The following is a 17180-nucleotide window of genomic DNA, read 5'->3' on the forward strand; positions in this document are numbered from 1 at the left end:
AGCCAGCTGAGAGGAGCACGCCGACGGGGCCCCCGTAAGCTGTACCCAGGCACGCCAAAAGGATTTGTGAGTAATAAATTGCCTGTGTGATTATTGTAACTAATTTGTGTATCGGTCGTGTCTTTCCTCTGGTGGCATTTAACAGTAGCATCCTCATAGCCGCCTCGAGAGTAGTCTCGAAGAGGCTGCCAGCCCTGCTTAATAAGCAGGAGTGTCCCACTGCACAGGGAAGTCAAATCAGGGACGCCTGATCGACGTAGAGCTTAGGCTCTACTGGGACACCGAGAAACCCCTTGCTCGAGCCAGTGACCTTGCGTCCAAGCTGGTGAGCTTTGCTCAAACCAGATGAGCCCGTGCTCAAGCTGGAGACCTCAGGGTCTCAAACTGGGTCCTCCGCATCCCAGTCAAACGCTCTATCCACTGCGTCACCGCCTGGTCAGGCTCATCCATTCCTAAATGCTCATTATTTCCATGTTTACTATCAGGTTAAAGAAAAGGGTTAACTGGTTGTCCCTGAGACAGAACTTCTAATTGTATGTTGTTAATAGCTAACAGACAGAACATGCATGGCCTTATCCCTCAACTCTAATACACAAGCACCGTGGGGACACAACCCTGAGCAATCTGTAAGAACATAGAAATTGAATTTTTTGTACTACACATCTTCCTTGGTCTGGCTCCTTCGTATTGTTTAGCTCTTAGTTCAAACATTATTTCCTCAGAATGCTTACTTCTAAATTTTTGTGTCCTATGAACATACAGTTATGTGCTATCCAAAACAGAATTGTACCAGCAGACATGCAACTTAAAAGAATTTTTCAGTAGATAAGGCCTGCCATAATTCATATTATATAATCACTCTACTAATTATCTACTTTTAAAATTCAGATAGTTGTTATCTTGAGAATCCTTAAAGAAAACATACCTGTAATATCATACAATCATAAGGTGGAAAGAACCAATAAATGCTTCCAGTCATGTCCACCCTCACTCTACCTACTCTTTATAGAGAAAAAGGAACCATTTCAACAGCTTGAGGATCAATCTGGAAGAAGTAGAAAGAATGCAGATCTTTCAGTTCAGCAGCGATGAGTTAAATCTGTCTCAGCTACTTACCGGCTACAGTTAGAAACTGATCTCTCTTGAGTTGAGTATTGCTTTTTCATCTGGTCCTAGACACTTATCACTTCTAGTTATCACTTAATAAACATATATTTTTCATGTATAGCCAGATTCATAATTCTTTTAATAAAGACATTGCCTATGCTAAATATAGCAAGATTAGATTATCTCTTAAACTCAATAAGCAATTATATAGCACAAGGATTTTTGAAATTTTATGACACTAATTTCTGATGCATACTTGGCATACAGTATCTGAGGGTGATTATGAAAAACTTTTCTGTGACTCGTGTTTTAGTCAGGAGTAAAGTTATTTGTAAGGACTATGGACTAAAAAAGTATATTTGGTAAGTCAACACAAATGGATTTGCAGAAAAACTGTATGATACCAATGTTAGATTTTAATTTTACATTGCAATTTGTGGAGTAAGTATAACCCTCTTGATTACCTATTCTATGACTCAGGTTTAGCATCTATAATGAAGAAGTTTCAGTAGTTTAAGAGTATAAAAGAGAATGATTCATAATTCAATTAAATCCTTAAAAAATATAAAGGTGCCAAGACAAGTATTCTATAAATGCTGAACAGATGAACTTTGTCCACCATAGAGAAGAGAAAGAATTAATGCATGAGCAAGCAAACAAGCCTTCCACAGAGATCTACTACAATAATATAAATTCACTCTATATAGTACATGATTAATAGAAAAGTTATTCTTAAAATCACTTAATTGAACATAATTTGAATCAATAGTCAAATGACAAAGTATGTTGTTGAAGAACTAGACTCAGAAAGTAAGTATATTTATTTTGATAAATGAAAATTTAAATATATCAAATGACAAATTTATAGGGGGAAAACTCAATTTTATTTTGGCTTAGGGATATCCTATCCTGATACTAGCAAAAATTCTAATTAAAGTATACATTGCTTAACTGGAGACATCAGATCAGCATGATTAAAGATTATGTTTAAACTATCTCCAGATATCCAAAATTAACTATTTCTTAAAGTAATACTGAACTCAGATGTCCTATTTGCTACCTAAAATTGAGACATTATAGAAGCAAGACATATAGTTAATTTTCAGCTTACGTATTTTTCTGTACATATCACATGTACTTATTTAAACATCAAAATTCAAAAGACCCTAACTCATTTACATTTTTATCTTTAAAAAAATACGACCTACAGTACAATCTTGTTTTGATATTCTTAACAAAAAAGAGAATAATAAATACTGTGAAAAGTTCAAATACTTGAAGAAAATATATGTTGAGGGATGAAAAATCTAGTCACACATTTGCACCCTGTCAATATAGGAATGCATATATTGTATTTAAGAAATTAAAATTATTTTCATAATTCACATAAAGAACCTCGAAATCATAACGATGATACATATAGATATTCATCATTAAATATTACATGTTCAAAGCAGGAAATATTGAAGAATTTATCTTTCTAAGAAACAGAAAATATCATTATTAATTTTTAACCCAAGAGATAGGTAGTAATCACTATTAGTAAATAAAACCACTTCTGTAGTTAATAAATTTTGGGTAGCCGCCCTGGCCGGTTGGCTCAGCGGTAGAGCGTCAGCCTAGCGTGCGGAGGACCCGGGTTCGATTCCCGGCCAGGGCACACAGGAGAAGCGCCCATTTGCTTCTCCACCCCTCCGCCGTGCTTTCCTCTCTGTCTCTCTCTTCCCCTCCCGCAGCCAAGGCTCCATTGGAGCAAAGATGGCCCGGGCGCTGGGGATGGCTCTGTGGCCTCTGCCTCAGGCGCTAGAGTGGCTCTGGTCGCAACATGGCGACGCCCAGGATGGGCAGAGCATCGCCCCATGGTGGGCGTGCGGGGTGGATCCCGGTCGGGCGCATGCGGGAGTCTGTCTGACTGTCTCTCCCTGTTTCCAGCTTCAGAAAAAATTAAAAAAAAAAAAAAAATCAAAAAAAATAAATAAATAAATTTTGGGTAGCCAACTTTCTGATTAATCACCAAATATTTCGAAGGTGAAAATAAATGGTTCTTAAAACTCAGACAGCAACTATTTGTATTTGAATTGTTTATAGACAACACTAGTCTCCTAACACTTTATAAGTTCAGTAATACAGACAAATGAGGTATTTATATAATCAGGTGGAAGGTGAATACAGTTATGTCAATATCTAAAATAATTTGCATTGAATAAATGAATGAATGAATGAATAAAACAAAAAATGTTCAAATAATATCACTATAAAGCAGATACTTTAAATTTATATGTTATTAATACTAACTAGTTATATTACAAATGAGAGAGAATTGTTATTGAGGAGCAAATGATTCAAAAGCAAATATTAGTAATGACTAGGTTATGGAGTGTTTCTAAAATTCTTGAACCTTTTTAGGTAAGTAGTGCTCTTGTAAAAGTGCACAATAAATTTATGAGAGCTAGGACAAATAAAAAAAAGTGGTGGAGAAAGAAAGAACTACAGAGTAGACCAGGGGTCCCCAAACTACAGCCCGTGGGCCACATTTGGCCCCCTGAGGCCATTTATCTGGCCCCCGCTGCACTTCTGGAAGGGGCACCTCTTTCATTGGTGGTCAGTGAGAGGAGCATAGTTCCCATTGAAATACTGGTCAGTTTGTTGATTTAAATTTACTTGTACTTTATTTTAAATATTGTATTTGTTCCCGTTTTATTCTTTTACTTTAAAATAAGATATGTGCAGTGTGCATAGGGATTTGTTCATAGGTTTTTTTATAGTCCAGCCCTCCAACGGTCTGAGGGACAGTGAACTGGCCCCCTGTGTAAAAAGTTTGGGGACCCCTGGAGTAGACTATGTTAAATTTTTTATTGCAGGGTTTCAAAGTAGAATTACAATAATTATAATGAGGAGAAGGAGGAGGAGGAGGAGGAGAAAGGACGATGAGGACAACTAGGAGGAGAAGAAGGAGGGGAGGAAAAGAAGAAGAGAAAGAAGGGTTCATTTCAATATCAGAGTGCTTAGTTATGTTTGTTATATTGTCACTTCTAATTTACAGATAAGTAAACTGAGCCTAAAATCACAGGAGGGGTTGCCAATATCTCATAGCAAATTAAGTGGTAGTGGTAGTACAGACATTTGAATACAGATCTTTCATTTCTAAAACCCCCTACTCTTTCCACAATAATATACTGCTTCGTTGTTCCTGGAAACTGGAAATATGTAGTAAAATTCTTAAATACCATGGTTAAAATAGAAATTACTGCAGACCAGTGTTGATAGTGGTTTATATAAATAAATGTTTATATAAATAAAAATCATTTTAAAAAATTGTCATATTATAGAATCTTGACAGTCAGAAGGTGCTCCCAAAGCTTTGATGAATTGTATAATATAGGAAAAATAAAGAAAGAACCTATAGGCCCTGGCTGGCTGCCTCAGCAGTGGAGCATCAGCCTGGCGTGTGGAGGTCCGGGGTCCGATTCCCAGCCACGGCACACAGGAGAAGCGCCCATCTGCTTCTCCACCCCTCCCCCTCTCCTTTCTATCTCTCTCTTCCCCTCCCGCAGCCAAGGCTCCATTGGAGCAAAGTTGGTCGGGCTCCGTGGCCTCTACCTCAGGTGCTAGAATGGCTCTGATTGCAGCGGAGCAACACCCCAGAGGGGCCGAGCATCGCCTCCTGGTGGGCGCATGCGGTAGCCTGTCTGACTGCCCCCCACCAAGCTTCTCACTTCAGAAAAATACAAAAATAAAAAAATAAGAACCCATAAAACAGAGAAAAGACCTAATTTAGATAGGAAAAGTCAGTGAAGTCCCTTTGAGGAGGTCTTTTATAATAAATTATAATATAATATTTTACATGTTTACATTCTAGCAGATAAGAAAAACAAAGTAATAACTACATCACCACTTGCTATTTACAACTGAGGTCTAATCACAAAAACTGACTATGCTATGTAATTCCAAACAACTAATTTGCTGATGTTACTCCTTCATTTGAAAAAGATCTCCTTTCTCCTTTCCACTTACTTAAGTTTTATATTTTTTTCAAGGCCTAGCTCAAGTCCTATTTCTTACAGTTCACCAAGCCCTTTACCTCCAGTAAGTATCTTTAGCACTTGATGACTTTTTCAGTCAAGGCAAATGGGTTTCAATCTTAAATCCAAATTTCATCAGTTAGTAATGGTTATCTAAAGTGCTGTCTTCAGCAAGATTCTGAGGTCAAGTTCTGATTTAGCAGCAAAGAAAACCATGATGAATTAATGACAACCTTCACAGACAGTGAAGGGGAGGAGGGACTTCAGGTCTAAAACTTTATTTGACAAAAGTGCATGATTTTTTTTTCTTTTATAATATTCATTTGACACCAAATACCAATAGGTCTATAACATGCATACACACTGAGAGTGTATATAACATCTCTTCAAGTATGCCATAGATCAGTGGTTCTCAAACTGTGGGTCGTGACCCCGGCGGGGGTTGAACGACCAAAACACAGGGGTCGGAATTTCCGATGGTTTTAGGCGACCCCTGTGTTTTGGTCGACCCCCGCCAGGGTCACAACCCACAGGTTGAGAACCACGGCCATAGATTCTTATAGTCAAGGATCAGATATGCTTCTTTATGTCCATAGCAACTAGCCATGCCTTGCAAAACAGGAATCTGCTGATAATAATAAAATTACATTTTTAGAATTCTTTCTTATTACTATTATTCATAAACTCCATTTATCTTTCTGCTTCTTTCAAAAGATTATCAATATTAAACCTATTTGAAGGAAATTTATAACATAAACTAGAAAACAAGTAAATGCTGTCTTTATTATCTCCAGGTTCAAAAAGCATTAGGAAATTAGTAATATTTAAGAGTTAAATATACACCTGACTAGTAATATAGTGAAACAGTAAAGATAAGGTAAACAAGCATTACGCCTTTTAAAAATTCCAAATCTGTATCTTTTAAAACATACTTTATGTTTATTATGTCCTAAAATTTTTATCTATTTTTTAATAGACTGCATCTTCTTGCACACAGTAAGTGCTGAAGAAATCCATGTCAGTTAGGTTAGTTACCGGAGATAGACTTCCATTTTACATTCCCCCTGCTAAGCAAATTTATTTATCATACTCCATAACAGCTCACAGTTTGTTATACATTAACTGCTCATTCTTTGTGCCAATAAGACTGTGCTAAAGCAGCAAATAAATTTGGCCTGTCCATTTAAATGATTCTGCAAACCACAGGCTACCTAGTTATCTAATGATGAGAGCCCCAAAGCCACCTGATCACCATTACACTTCCTTATTTTTCTGGACTAGCATGGTCAGTACTGTCAGGATCTCAATACTGAGAAGAATAAGAAGGAAAAGTATAACGCAGCCATAATCATGAAAAGGAGTTCAGGCACCAATGATGATGTGGCTAGATTGGAAGGAGAATGGAATACAGGATCTCAAGTGTTTTATCTGCTCCAAGACCGATGCTGGTTTTGGCACTTCTCTTATTCTAGTGAGTTGCAAAAACAAAAACAAAAACAAACAAAAAAAAAAAAAAAAACCCCAAAAAACAAGCAGGTGCTAGCAATCTGAGAGACCACATGCCAGCTACAGCTGCTTCAAACTGATTCAATTACATCTGCCTGAATAGTCCCAGGACATCAAACCAGTTGAAGAAATCTATAGGTTGCAAGGAGACCTAAGTCTGTCCTGGGACAACCACCAGCAAATCTCCAGGTTTGAATATAAGTGATCATTCTATCCCCAGTCACAAGAAAAAGAAGGTGGGGAAAAATGTAATTTTCATTCACTTTGAAATTAAAAATTGGTTGGAGAGCACAAACGGCTTCTCTGAATTTTCATGTTTAAAATCTGACAGTAGCAGAGGTCTTAAAGGATACCTTAAAACAGCCTGATTTTGTGAGAACATTTCCCAAATCATTGGGTACAGCGCATTTACAGAACATGCTCTTGGGATCTGGACTTCGCTCCAAACCTTGTTTGTACAAAAAGGGGCCAAGCATCTGGGAAATTCTGGAGTGGAGTGTGTCCTCATTAGTTCCCATCTGCCACCAGAACGCAGCTCATGGCAAGTTTGGCTAAGTCCTGGTGTACTCAGGTCCAAATGTGGGTCAGTTTTAATTACACTATACAGAATTCAGTATGCAGTTTTTCAATCCTTATTATACAGCACAGAGGAATGGGCAGCTCTCCAGCTAATCAATTTTTTAAAAGTACATATATAAAAATTTTAAACCAGGCTAGACAGACAGTGGGGAAAAATCTTATAAATGAGTACAAGGGTTACTTAAGAGAATTATTAGTGAAATTGGGTCATGAGCAAGTTCTGCTTTAAAACTTCAAAGTGAGAAACAAACTGTTCCATTGGTGAGATAGGAAACTTAAATAAGGACACAGCATTCCTTGCCCATTATTGGAAGAGTAACAATTAGGGTGTGGCCAGTTTATAGTAAACACCTACAGGAGCGTAAGCCTAGTCACTATCTTGTCATTCTTCACATCTAGCCTCTTCAATGTTTATCTCTCAGAGGACTATAAAAAAGAAATCACAAACTACCTGTCAAAAGTAAAAAACAAAGATGAGGAAGAGGAAGGAGAAAGACAAAAGGAGAGCAGAGTACACGGTGCTTAGCAGCAGACCCTGGATGGGACTTGGCTCTTTGTGCCACCCATACAAACTGAGTCCAGAATAAACCCATGCGGTCTATGCTCAGAATTCTTCCTGTCCAAAAACTTCATCAGGTGCAGGAGAGCTAAAACACTAAGCCTTCAAAACAACCGCCAGCAAAAAAGTCAGGATGAAAATTTAGGCAGTCACTGTTTTGATGGATAAAATGTCCTTTGGCACAAGCACTAATAAACAAAAATAACAACAACAACAAAAACACCTTAAATGCTCAAAGTACTTTATAGGTTTTTGACTCAGTTGTTACGCAGCCTACCTATTAAAAATGTGGCAGGGAATTCAGGGCTTAAACACTAGTATTAAACAGTTACTGCATTTACAATGTGATCTTAGGCAAATTACTTATTTTCTCTGAGTTTAACTTTCCTCACCTATAAAATGGGAGAAATTATATCTACCTAACAGATGGTTGTAAGGATTATCAATAATATATGTTAAACATTTGAAATATAAGTCATTCAATAAATGCAATTTACAACTATTATGAGTAAAATTCTGATCACCCCCTTAAAAATATAAATATATTGGATTTCTAACCCCAATTACCTCAAAATGTGACCTTATTTGGATATAGGGTCTTTACAGAGGTAATCACATTAAAAGTGAGATTATTAGCAAGGAGTCTAATCCAATATGACTGGTGTCCTTATAAAAAAGGGCAATTTGGACACAAGAGACATAGCCACATAGTGGAATGATGATGTGAAGAGATACAGGAGAAGATGGCCATCTACAAGTCAAGGAGGAAGGCCTGGAACAGAGCTTTCCCTCATAGTCCTCAGAAGGAACTACTCTGGCCAAAACATTGATTTCAGACTTCTGGGCTGTGACAAAACAAATTTCTGTTGCATATGCCACCCAGTTTGTGATACTTTGTTACAGTAGCCCTAGCAAACTAATACCCAACTAAATAAAAACTTCATTAATCATTAATATTTACCTTGGCTCTCGTGATCAAAACTGTACACTTGACATTAGGCAAGTCAACTTTATTAACTCTGCTGAGTAATGGTCTATCCATAAATTATTTAGTGCCTTTTCTCTTGTTTTCTGATTGCTGTTCAGGAAGATAGTGCTGCATTATAAACAGCCTGGTCGGGAAAAAACTGGTTTACTATAATTAAGATCATCTAGTTTTTATTAAATATAATTAGGGGAAAATCACACATACAAATTTACAAATCTACTTTTCTACTCTTAAGCGAGTTTGTATAGGAGGGTATCCGGACATTTTACCACTTTAATTTTCTTCCTAAGAAAAAAAAGACAGCCTTATTCCCACTTACTAAATACCAACTGTGACCACTAAACCTGGGGCTGCTTAGAAGATTGAGATAACCTTGCCAACAGAACCCCCTCCAGTTCACCAGCATGCATGTAAGAGTACAGTTTGACAAGTATGAATTCTTCACTGTTCTCAAAAGATTGGTTTTCAGGGTGTCTGACTTTTAAAAGAGGGGTAACAGTTGTCAGGAGATATATCAACAGCCCTTCCATTGTAAAGCACTCTTTCAGAATCAACAAACCTTGTAGTGAATATGATTATCTTCATCTTAAATATTTCTTTAGATAGACCCAGCCTTCTACAGAAATGTAGTATACATAGCTAGAAATGGTGAGTCTAACCATACTGAACTGAGATACTCAACCATTATCATCAAAGTCATAACTTTGCCAAAATTAACTTTCTCAATGGGTGAATCTCACACTTTCTCCAAATTCTTATACTGTCCATCATAATAATTTCTTTATTTTAACATTAAGGAGAGCGAAGAATAGATTGTAGGCAATGATAGTGGACATCATGCACTGAATATTTTGTATACTTAATATACTTTAATTCTTATATCCATTGTTAAAAGGGTAGACATTATTACCACAATACTGAGGTTTAGTTAGTTTAGCCAACCTTGTTAGTTACATAGCTACTAAAATGTGGAACTGGAATTTCAGAGCATGTAATTTGACCTCAAAAGTCCTATATTCAAACTTAGAAAGAGACTGGGTGTTCAGAGATCCTTGGCCTTCAAGATGCTGATATAATAAAGGTATCACAGACTTCTTTAAAGCATCTGAAGTCACTTAGGTAGTATCGTCTTACTAAACCTTTCTCAGTTTATCCTCCTTATGAAGAGACTAGTTATTCACAAACACAAACTAAAAGGCCTCAATCAATTTATATGAAATAATCCCATTATAAGAATAACTGAAGTTCTTTTAGATTCAGTACAGTGATACCTTGCCTTATGGTTAGTGTTCCAGCAACTTCACATAGTCCATTTCCTTCCTGAAGATAAGCGATCAACTTCCCAATCACTAGTAAAAAAAAAATTTTAACTCTAATATTTTTACACATAGATACTTCACACTAGACCAAGAAGCAAGAGCTCTGGGCTCAAATCCTACATACCTCACCTACTAGGCTGTGTAACTCTCATAAATGAACAGACTTTTCTGAGCTTATTTTCTTACCATGGATAAAACAAAGATGTTAGGTATGCTACCATTAAGGTCCCTTCTAGTTCTAACACTATATGATTTTTATAGTTCCTTCTTAAGCAATAAAGCAGAGGTAAATTAGGGTAGAATGTTTAAGACAATCTATATGACAATGCCCAGACCAAGATTCCCACTCTCGGGCAATAAGATGATCTTTCTTCAGTATCTAAGTTGCAGTAGCGGTGATAGTGGTGATAAAAATAATAATAGTGTCACCAAGATTTGTAGAGCACCTGCTATGTGCTAAGCACCAAACTAAGACTTTTACATGTATTGTGTAATATCTAATTTAACACAATATATGAGGTAGATACTATTTTTTTTTCCAATTTTAAAAATAAAGTAATAGAGCAGGGGTATGGAACCTTTTAGGCTGAAAGAGCCATGAACACCACATATTTTAAAATGTAATTTCATGAGAGCCATACAACAACCCGTGTACATTACGCATTATCCAATAAAAATTTGGTGTTGTCCCAGAGGACAACTGTGATTGGCTCCAGCCACCCGCAACCATGAACATGAACGGTAGGAAATGAATGGGTTGTAATACATGAGAACGTTTTATATTTTTAACATTATTATTATTTTTTTTTTATTAAAGATTTGTCTGCAAGCCAGATGCAGCCATCAGAAAAGCCACATCTGGCTCGCGAGCTATAGGTTCCCGACCCCTGTAACAGAGGAACAGAAAGATTAGGTAACTTGACTGGTCTATACTAATAATAAACAGTGAAGCCAAAACAAGCTCTATTGACACACCTTTATCTCCTACTAGCCTGTGTGCTCTCTAAAGGCAAGAACTTTGTTTTATTGTTAACCTAGCACTGTGTCAGGCAAATAGTAGGTGTCTGTTTACTGTGTGGGATAAAAAGAATAAAAGAAATAGAAAGGGGAGGGAAGGGAGAGAAAGGAGGGAAGAAAGAAAGGGAAGAATGAAAGAAATTGTGTTTAGACATGCCATGTTCTAAAAATTATTGATTTTCTTTCTTTGTTTCTTTAATCTTGTAATCACAGAAAACCCGGTACTTACACCAAGGAATCCTGGAGCTGGATGATTACCCCTCTTTGGGATTCCATACTATAATTCCTGGTATAGTCACTGCAGAAGGTAGTATATTACTGGTTTAGTATTCTTGCTATACATGTTCTTGGCTAATCTCTTAACCTCTAATGTTGAGACCAACAGAGGAACATAATTAATCTACCACACTAAGTTTCCAAATAATAATAATAATAATAATAATAATAATATCCATGATACTGGCCTTTCATACATTGGTATAAACTAAGGGAAAAAAAAAACTGGTCTCGGAGGAAAAGTAATTTCAAATCTAGCAGCACTCATGAATATCACCAACTAATGGTGCCAAAATTTGAGAAGCCTAAACAAGGTGGTTTGATACAAGAGATATTGACTCATTATGAAACCTCTGCCATTCTTATATGACAGACACAGGCCACAGAAAATGGAACTTTAGAGTGACCTATGGAAAGAAGATATTAATTACCCTATTGTGACTATACCTATACTTTGTTTTTTGTTTTGTTTTGTTTTTAGCAAGCGAGAAAGAGAGACAGAAAGAGATGGAAAGCAGGGACAGACAGATAGGAAGGGAGATAGATGAGAAGCATAAACTCATAGTTGCGGCACCTTAGTTGTTCATTGCTTTTTCATATGTGCCTTGACTGGGGGACTCCAACCAAGACAGTGACCCCTTGCTCAAGCCAGTGACCTTGGGCTCCAGCCAGCAACCTTGGGGTCATGTCTATGATCCTACGCTCATGCTGGTGACCCTGCACTCAAGCTGGTGATCCTACACTCAAGCTGGTGATCCTACACTCAAGCCAGATGAGCCCATTCTCAAGTGACCTTGGGGTTTTGAACCTGGGTCCTCAATGTTCCAGGCTGGTGCTTTACCTACTGTGCAACTGGCTGGTCAGGCTACCTCTACTTTCTTTTATCTCTATGTATTTACAGTCAGAATTTAGTAAATAATAGAAACCATAATTATAAACATGTATACAGTAAACACAGGTCCCATTACTTCTGTTTACCAAAACAGTTACAGATTTTTCATATGATCTAATCTTACCCTACCTGAAGAAAGTCAACATCCATTTTTTGTGTGTTTCACTAAACTAAAAATGGGATTATGAGTTGGGGAGAAAGAGAATGGGGTGAGGGGGGGAGGGGAGAAGAGAACAAGTGATTGCTCATGAAATCTACAGCATTAATCCTGTAATATGAAAGATTAGTTTATTCCTATGCTGCAAAGTATTTCCAAAGTGACTAGTCCCATTCAACTTTGTCATTAAATATCTCAGCACTGTGTGTATAATAAGGATAATAGAAAGAGTTTAGTCATAGTCAGCAAAAATGAATACAAACCATATTACAAATAGTGTGATGTCAATTTTGGGTTATAATGAGGATCAATTCTTATATATTCATTTCTCATTTTAAGGACAAAATTTATTAGTAGTCTCATCTCTGTCTAATCAGCAGTATAAGAACTAAAGGACTCCATAAAGACACATCCAAAACATTTAATGAGTAACAAGTTTCTAGGACTCTCTAGTACTTTATTTCTAAAATAATACCATACATGTTTTATTCATATATACACCTATTTAACATTTATTGATCGCCTACTATATACAAGGAATTGTATTAAGGGGTCGTGTACAATCTCTCCTATCCTAGCTGATATTTCCTACTTCCAAAAATGTTAGATAAATTTATATTATGGTGATTTATTTAAAAAAAATAAATATAAATGGGTCAACAAATAGAAAAAAATACTCCACCTCTAAGACTTTATGTTACTAAATACTGAACTTCTTAGTAATTTTAATATGTTAATGAGATTAGTGCCAGTCATTTGAATAAGTTTTCAATATAAGGAATTACCAAATAAATTATTCAACTAAATGTTTTTTATATTGAGTTGTAGCTTTTCACATTGCATTTACAGGACTTACCTAGTATAAGTTATAGTCTATATAATACCTTGTCTATATTAAAAATGCAGATATTTGTCAGAAAAATGTACAGATTAGTAACTAAAAGATACAACATTAGTAACAGCAACACTTAGGAATATACCAGGTGCCTAGAATTTGATGAAAATAAACAATATTCCAGCCTTAAAAACTACATCTGGATTGTATCCCCTTTTCTAAGGTTGCTATTTAATTTTCACTTTTTCTTCTTTCTCACTTCCACCCAACTGCAATAGAGAAACATGCTCAAATCAAGATTTCATCTTAATATACCCTTAAATTGTCGGAATATGCCCCATGTGTCCACTAATAGCCAAATGCTTTCAAATCTGTTCAGCTAAATGGATCAATAACTACATCCAGCCTTCCATAGTGGGGTTGCCAACATGATGAAATTGAGCCAAACACAAAATGCATCTACCAGGACAAAAATTATTGTCAACCCACTTCTCTGGAGAGATCTCCTCTCCTTGGGTATTCTTTATAGAAGTTCACATACATATTATCTAGGAAAGTTAACTAAAAAATACTTAGGACTCAGAATAAAGAATTTGGAGAAAATTTTGAAGAGGTAATATCAGTGAGTTTTACAATAAACCAGTGTAATAAGTTCATGGACTACATCAAGGAAGACTTTAAAATTCAGAGTACACAAAATACGTAATAGTACGAGCAAACTGCTAACATGCTTCTCTGTGCACTCACTCATATGACACAGCTGCAAGCAACAATTGAGCAGGTGCAACCAAGCTTTTGAGAATTCCTGCCTGTTGCCCAGGAACCACAACACCGCATGGTGGAGATTTTAAACAGGTGCAAACATTTTTTTTCCATTTCTCTACTACTTGAGAGAGTGCAGCAGACAACACATCTGCAGCCACTCCTTACCTAAAGCAATGACTACAGAAAATAACTATACAGTAGAAAAAAGTTTGAAAATAGAGAAACAATGTCAAAAACAGTGGTTCTGCAATAACCTGACCCCATATCAGTATTTTAATAGTACAGTTCAATAAAACATTCTCTAATTATTTCACCAGTTCAATGCTTTGCAATTAAAATTATTTTGCCTCATCAAATCTTACAAATGTTTCCTAAATTCTTATAATAGAGTGAAATGCAAAGCATAAAATGTACTATCCTTTGAATTTGGCAACATTTATAATTACTAAAAATTAACATTTGCACATTATGAATCTATAAACAATTTTAATACACAAAAATGTCATAACATGTCAGTTAACACATAGAAATATAGGTAATTCATATACATACCTGTGCAGCAATGGGGCACAGAAAGACTTGAGATTTTTCAGGTACCTGAAATGCAAAACAAATATATAGGTAAAAATTAATTTTCTAAATAGAATCAATATTATGCTGGGGCAATTTCTGCACAGAAGTAGGAAAGACTACAGTGCTTAGTAATTGTATATCTATATTTTCCCAGAGGATATTTCAGCTCACCTTAAATTCTTATGTGTGAATATACACACACAGAGTCCTCTTGCACTGTTATCCAAACAAGCACCAGCAAGGGACTAAGACTCACCGTGGCCTCTGAAATGAAAATGCTTTCCCTACAGAACAAGGCAAACATTTTAAATGGTTTTTTTTTTTGGTGCTCTTCCAAGACTATTGCCTTTCTAATACACATATGACTACTACTCCCTAAAATGAAATTATGCAGATTCATCTGCACTCAGTTTAGTATACGGGTGAAGAAGAAAACTGTTTTGTAGAGCATTCCACAAAAAATGTATAAATAAATACAGTAAATTTTGAATGTTCATTAAGTTACAACAGCAAATAGAAATGAGATTGATTGCTAAAACAAGTAATGTTAAAGCCACACCAGATTTAATGCTTCACCCAGACACTTTGAGAAAACTGACAATGAAGTCGGTATCAATACAGAAGACAACATAAGTTCAGCTTAAGCAAAAGTGTGAAGAGTTAATAATTAGACCTGAAATATATTTGCATGTAGGTAGAAACTATTTGTAATATCAGGCTTCACATTACTGTGATCATTAAAAATATTTCATAATTCTTTCTGAATGCAAACTGAGGTGTTTAACTTATATACTTTTTCTAAACATAGAGGATGACAGTAATATATTAAAATTATTAGGTTTATATAATATGTGCTTAAGACTGTGTAGAGGTCATAATCACTTTTGGTAATGGTTCAATAAAACACCATTTTCACATACTTCTGATGAGTGTGTGAATTGCAAAAAAGTTTCTGGAAAACTATTGGGTAATACATAACTTTAAGTTAAAGATCTGTACTCATTAATTAGTTCTAGGAAATTATCTTACATAACTAAAAACAAAGATTTATGTTAAAAATTTAACTTTTATGACATAAAGTAAAAGCAACCTAAATGGCCAACAGTAGAAAAATAATTAAATAAGACATAGCACATGAATATAAAAAAATTTGTAACATTTCACAAGGTACCTTGTTTGGGTACTGTAATGTCACATAAACACATAGGGTAGCTATTGCATGGACAGGATGAAATTGCTTAGAAGATGGGAAAACAAACAAAGAATACACAAAAATATTGAGTGATTATATCTGGATAATAAAGTAATGAATGATTTAATTTTTTATTTTTATTTTCACATATACATAATTTCTACAGTAAACTTTTTATAATAGGAAAAATTATTAGTTGTCTGGGTAAGAGTAAAAGAAAAAAGTTACAGAAGGCCATATGGAAATCATAAATGTAATCTTCCTAAGTGAAGTCAATTAATTCTGTTACACATAAAATCCACTAGTATATCCCACAGTGAGAAACTCATCTTCACTGCTTCCTCATAGGGGTACAGTCAACGTATATTGCATCCCACTGCTTTAGGACCTACACCAGTAATTCAATTACACATTTTTAACATTTTAGTAAAGAATCTTCAATTATGCAGAGTGAAATGATGGCAAGAAGAATTTAGGATTGCAAATTTGTTCAACTTAGAACAGACTAATTTATTCAATAAGAAAATAATAGTGAGCATCAATTATATGAAAAGTATTGTGTTTGGCTCTATGATATGCTAAAAAATAAATTGAAATACATCTTACTCTCATAGAGCTAAAAATTTTAAAGTGCTAAAACACATGCAAATATGCCTTTCCTATTAATTTACTGTGAATACAAAGCTGCTTTAAAAATAGTCATTAAAAACAAAAAACTAGCCTGACCTGTGGTGGCGCAGTGGGATAAAGTGTTGACCTGGAAGTGCTGAGGTTGCCGGTTTGAAACCCTGGGCTTGCCTGGTCAAGGCACATATGGGAGTTGATGCTTCCAGCTCCTCCCCCCCTTCTCTCTCTCTGTCTCTCTCCTCTCTCTCTCTCTCTCTCTGTCTCTCCCTCTCCTCTCTAAAATGAATAAATAAGTTAAAAAAAAACTAAAAATGAAACAAAACAGAAAAATGTGTACATCCAGTTCACATACACATGTGAAGATCCTGCAGCTTCAGGCATTGTGACAGATCTGGTATACTTCAAAGAAAGAAAATGTATATCAAGTGTATTCTTTTATTTTATTGAGCAAAAACTTATATTTATGTATTAGAGAGTTACGAGCATGAGTGGGCATCACTATAAAAAGCCCTAGTAAATTACTTTAAGTATTTAATTTTTTCCCCTGTGTGATCTACTTTTGGATAATAGAAAGTTACATAGAAAGTTGTATTAATAGAAAACCAGGTATGAAGGGATATTGATCCAATCTCAAATGTCAGGTGTGTAAAATTATCTCAGATTATCTAAGATTATATAAAACACATGCACAATTATTAACAGGCTACAGTTATTGGCAACCAAAGTAAGTAAGTTAGTTGCTTGCTAACCCTGCCAAAGACAGTTA

The 17180-nt window shown here is 35.6% G+C and overlaps 1 protein-coding gene across 8 annotated transcripts in view; it reads right to left on the reverse strand.

Annotated features, from left to right (window-relative positions):
• The window catches only part of ZBTB20 (zinc finger and BTB domain containing 20), an 895053-nt gene that overhangs the window by 642809 nt on the left and 235064 nt on the right, over positions 1 to 17180 (reverse strand). For all 8 annotated transcript variants that reach the window (XM_066347052.1, XM_066347050.1, XM_066347049.1 and 5 more), the window contains exon 3: positions 14575 to 14619. The gene's annotated coding sequence lies outside the window, so the exon portion shown is untranslated. The remainder of the gene's footprint in view (positions 1 to 14574; positions 14620 to 17180) is intronic.

Source organism: Saccopteryx leptura, chromosome 8, assembly GCF_036850995.1.
Source record: "Saccopteryx leptura isolate mSacLep1 chromosome 8, mSacLep1_pri_phased_curated, whole genome shotgun sequence".
Taxonomy (NCBI): domain Eukaryota; kingdom Metazoa; phylum Chordata; class Mammalia; order Chiroptera; family Emballonuridae; genus Saccopteryx; species Saccopteryx leptura.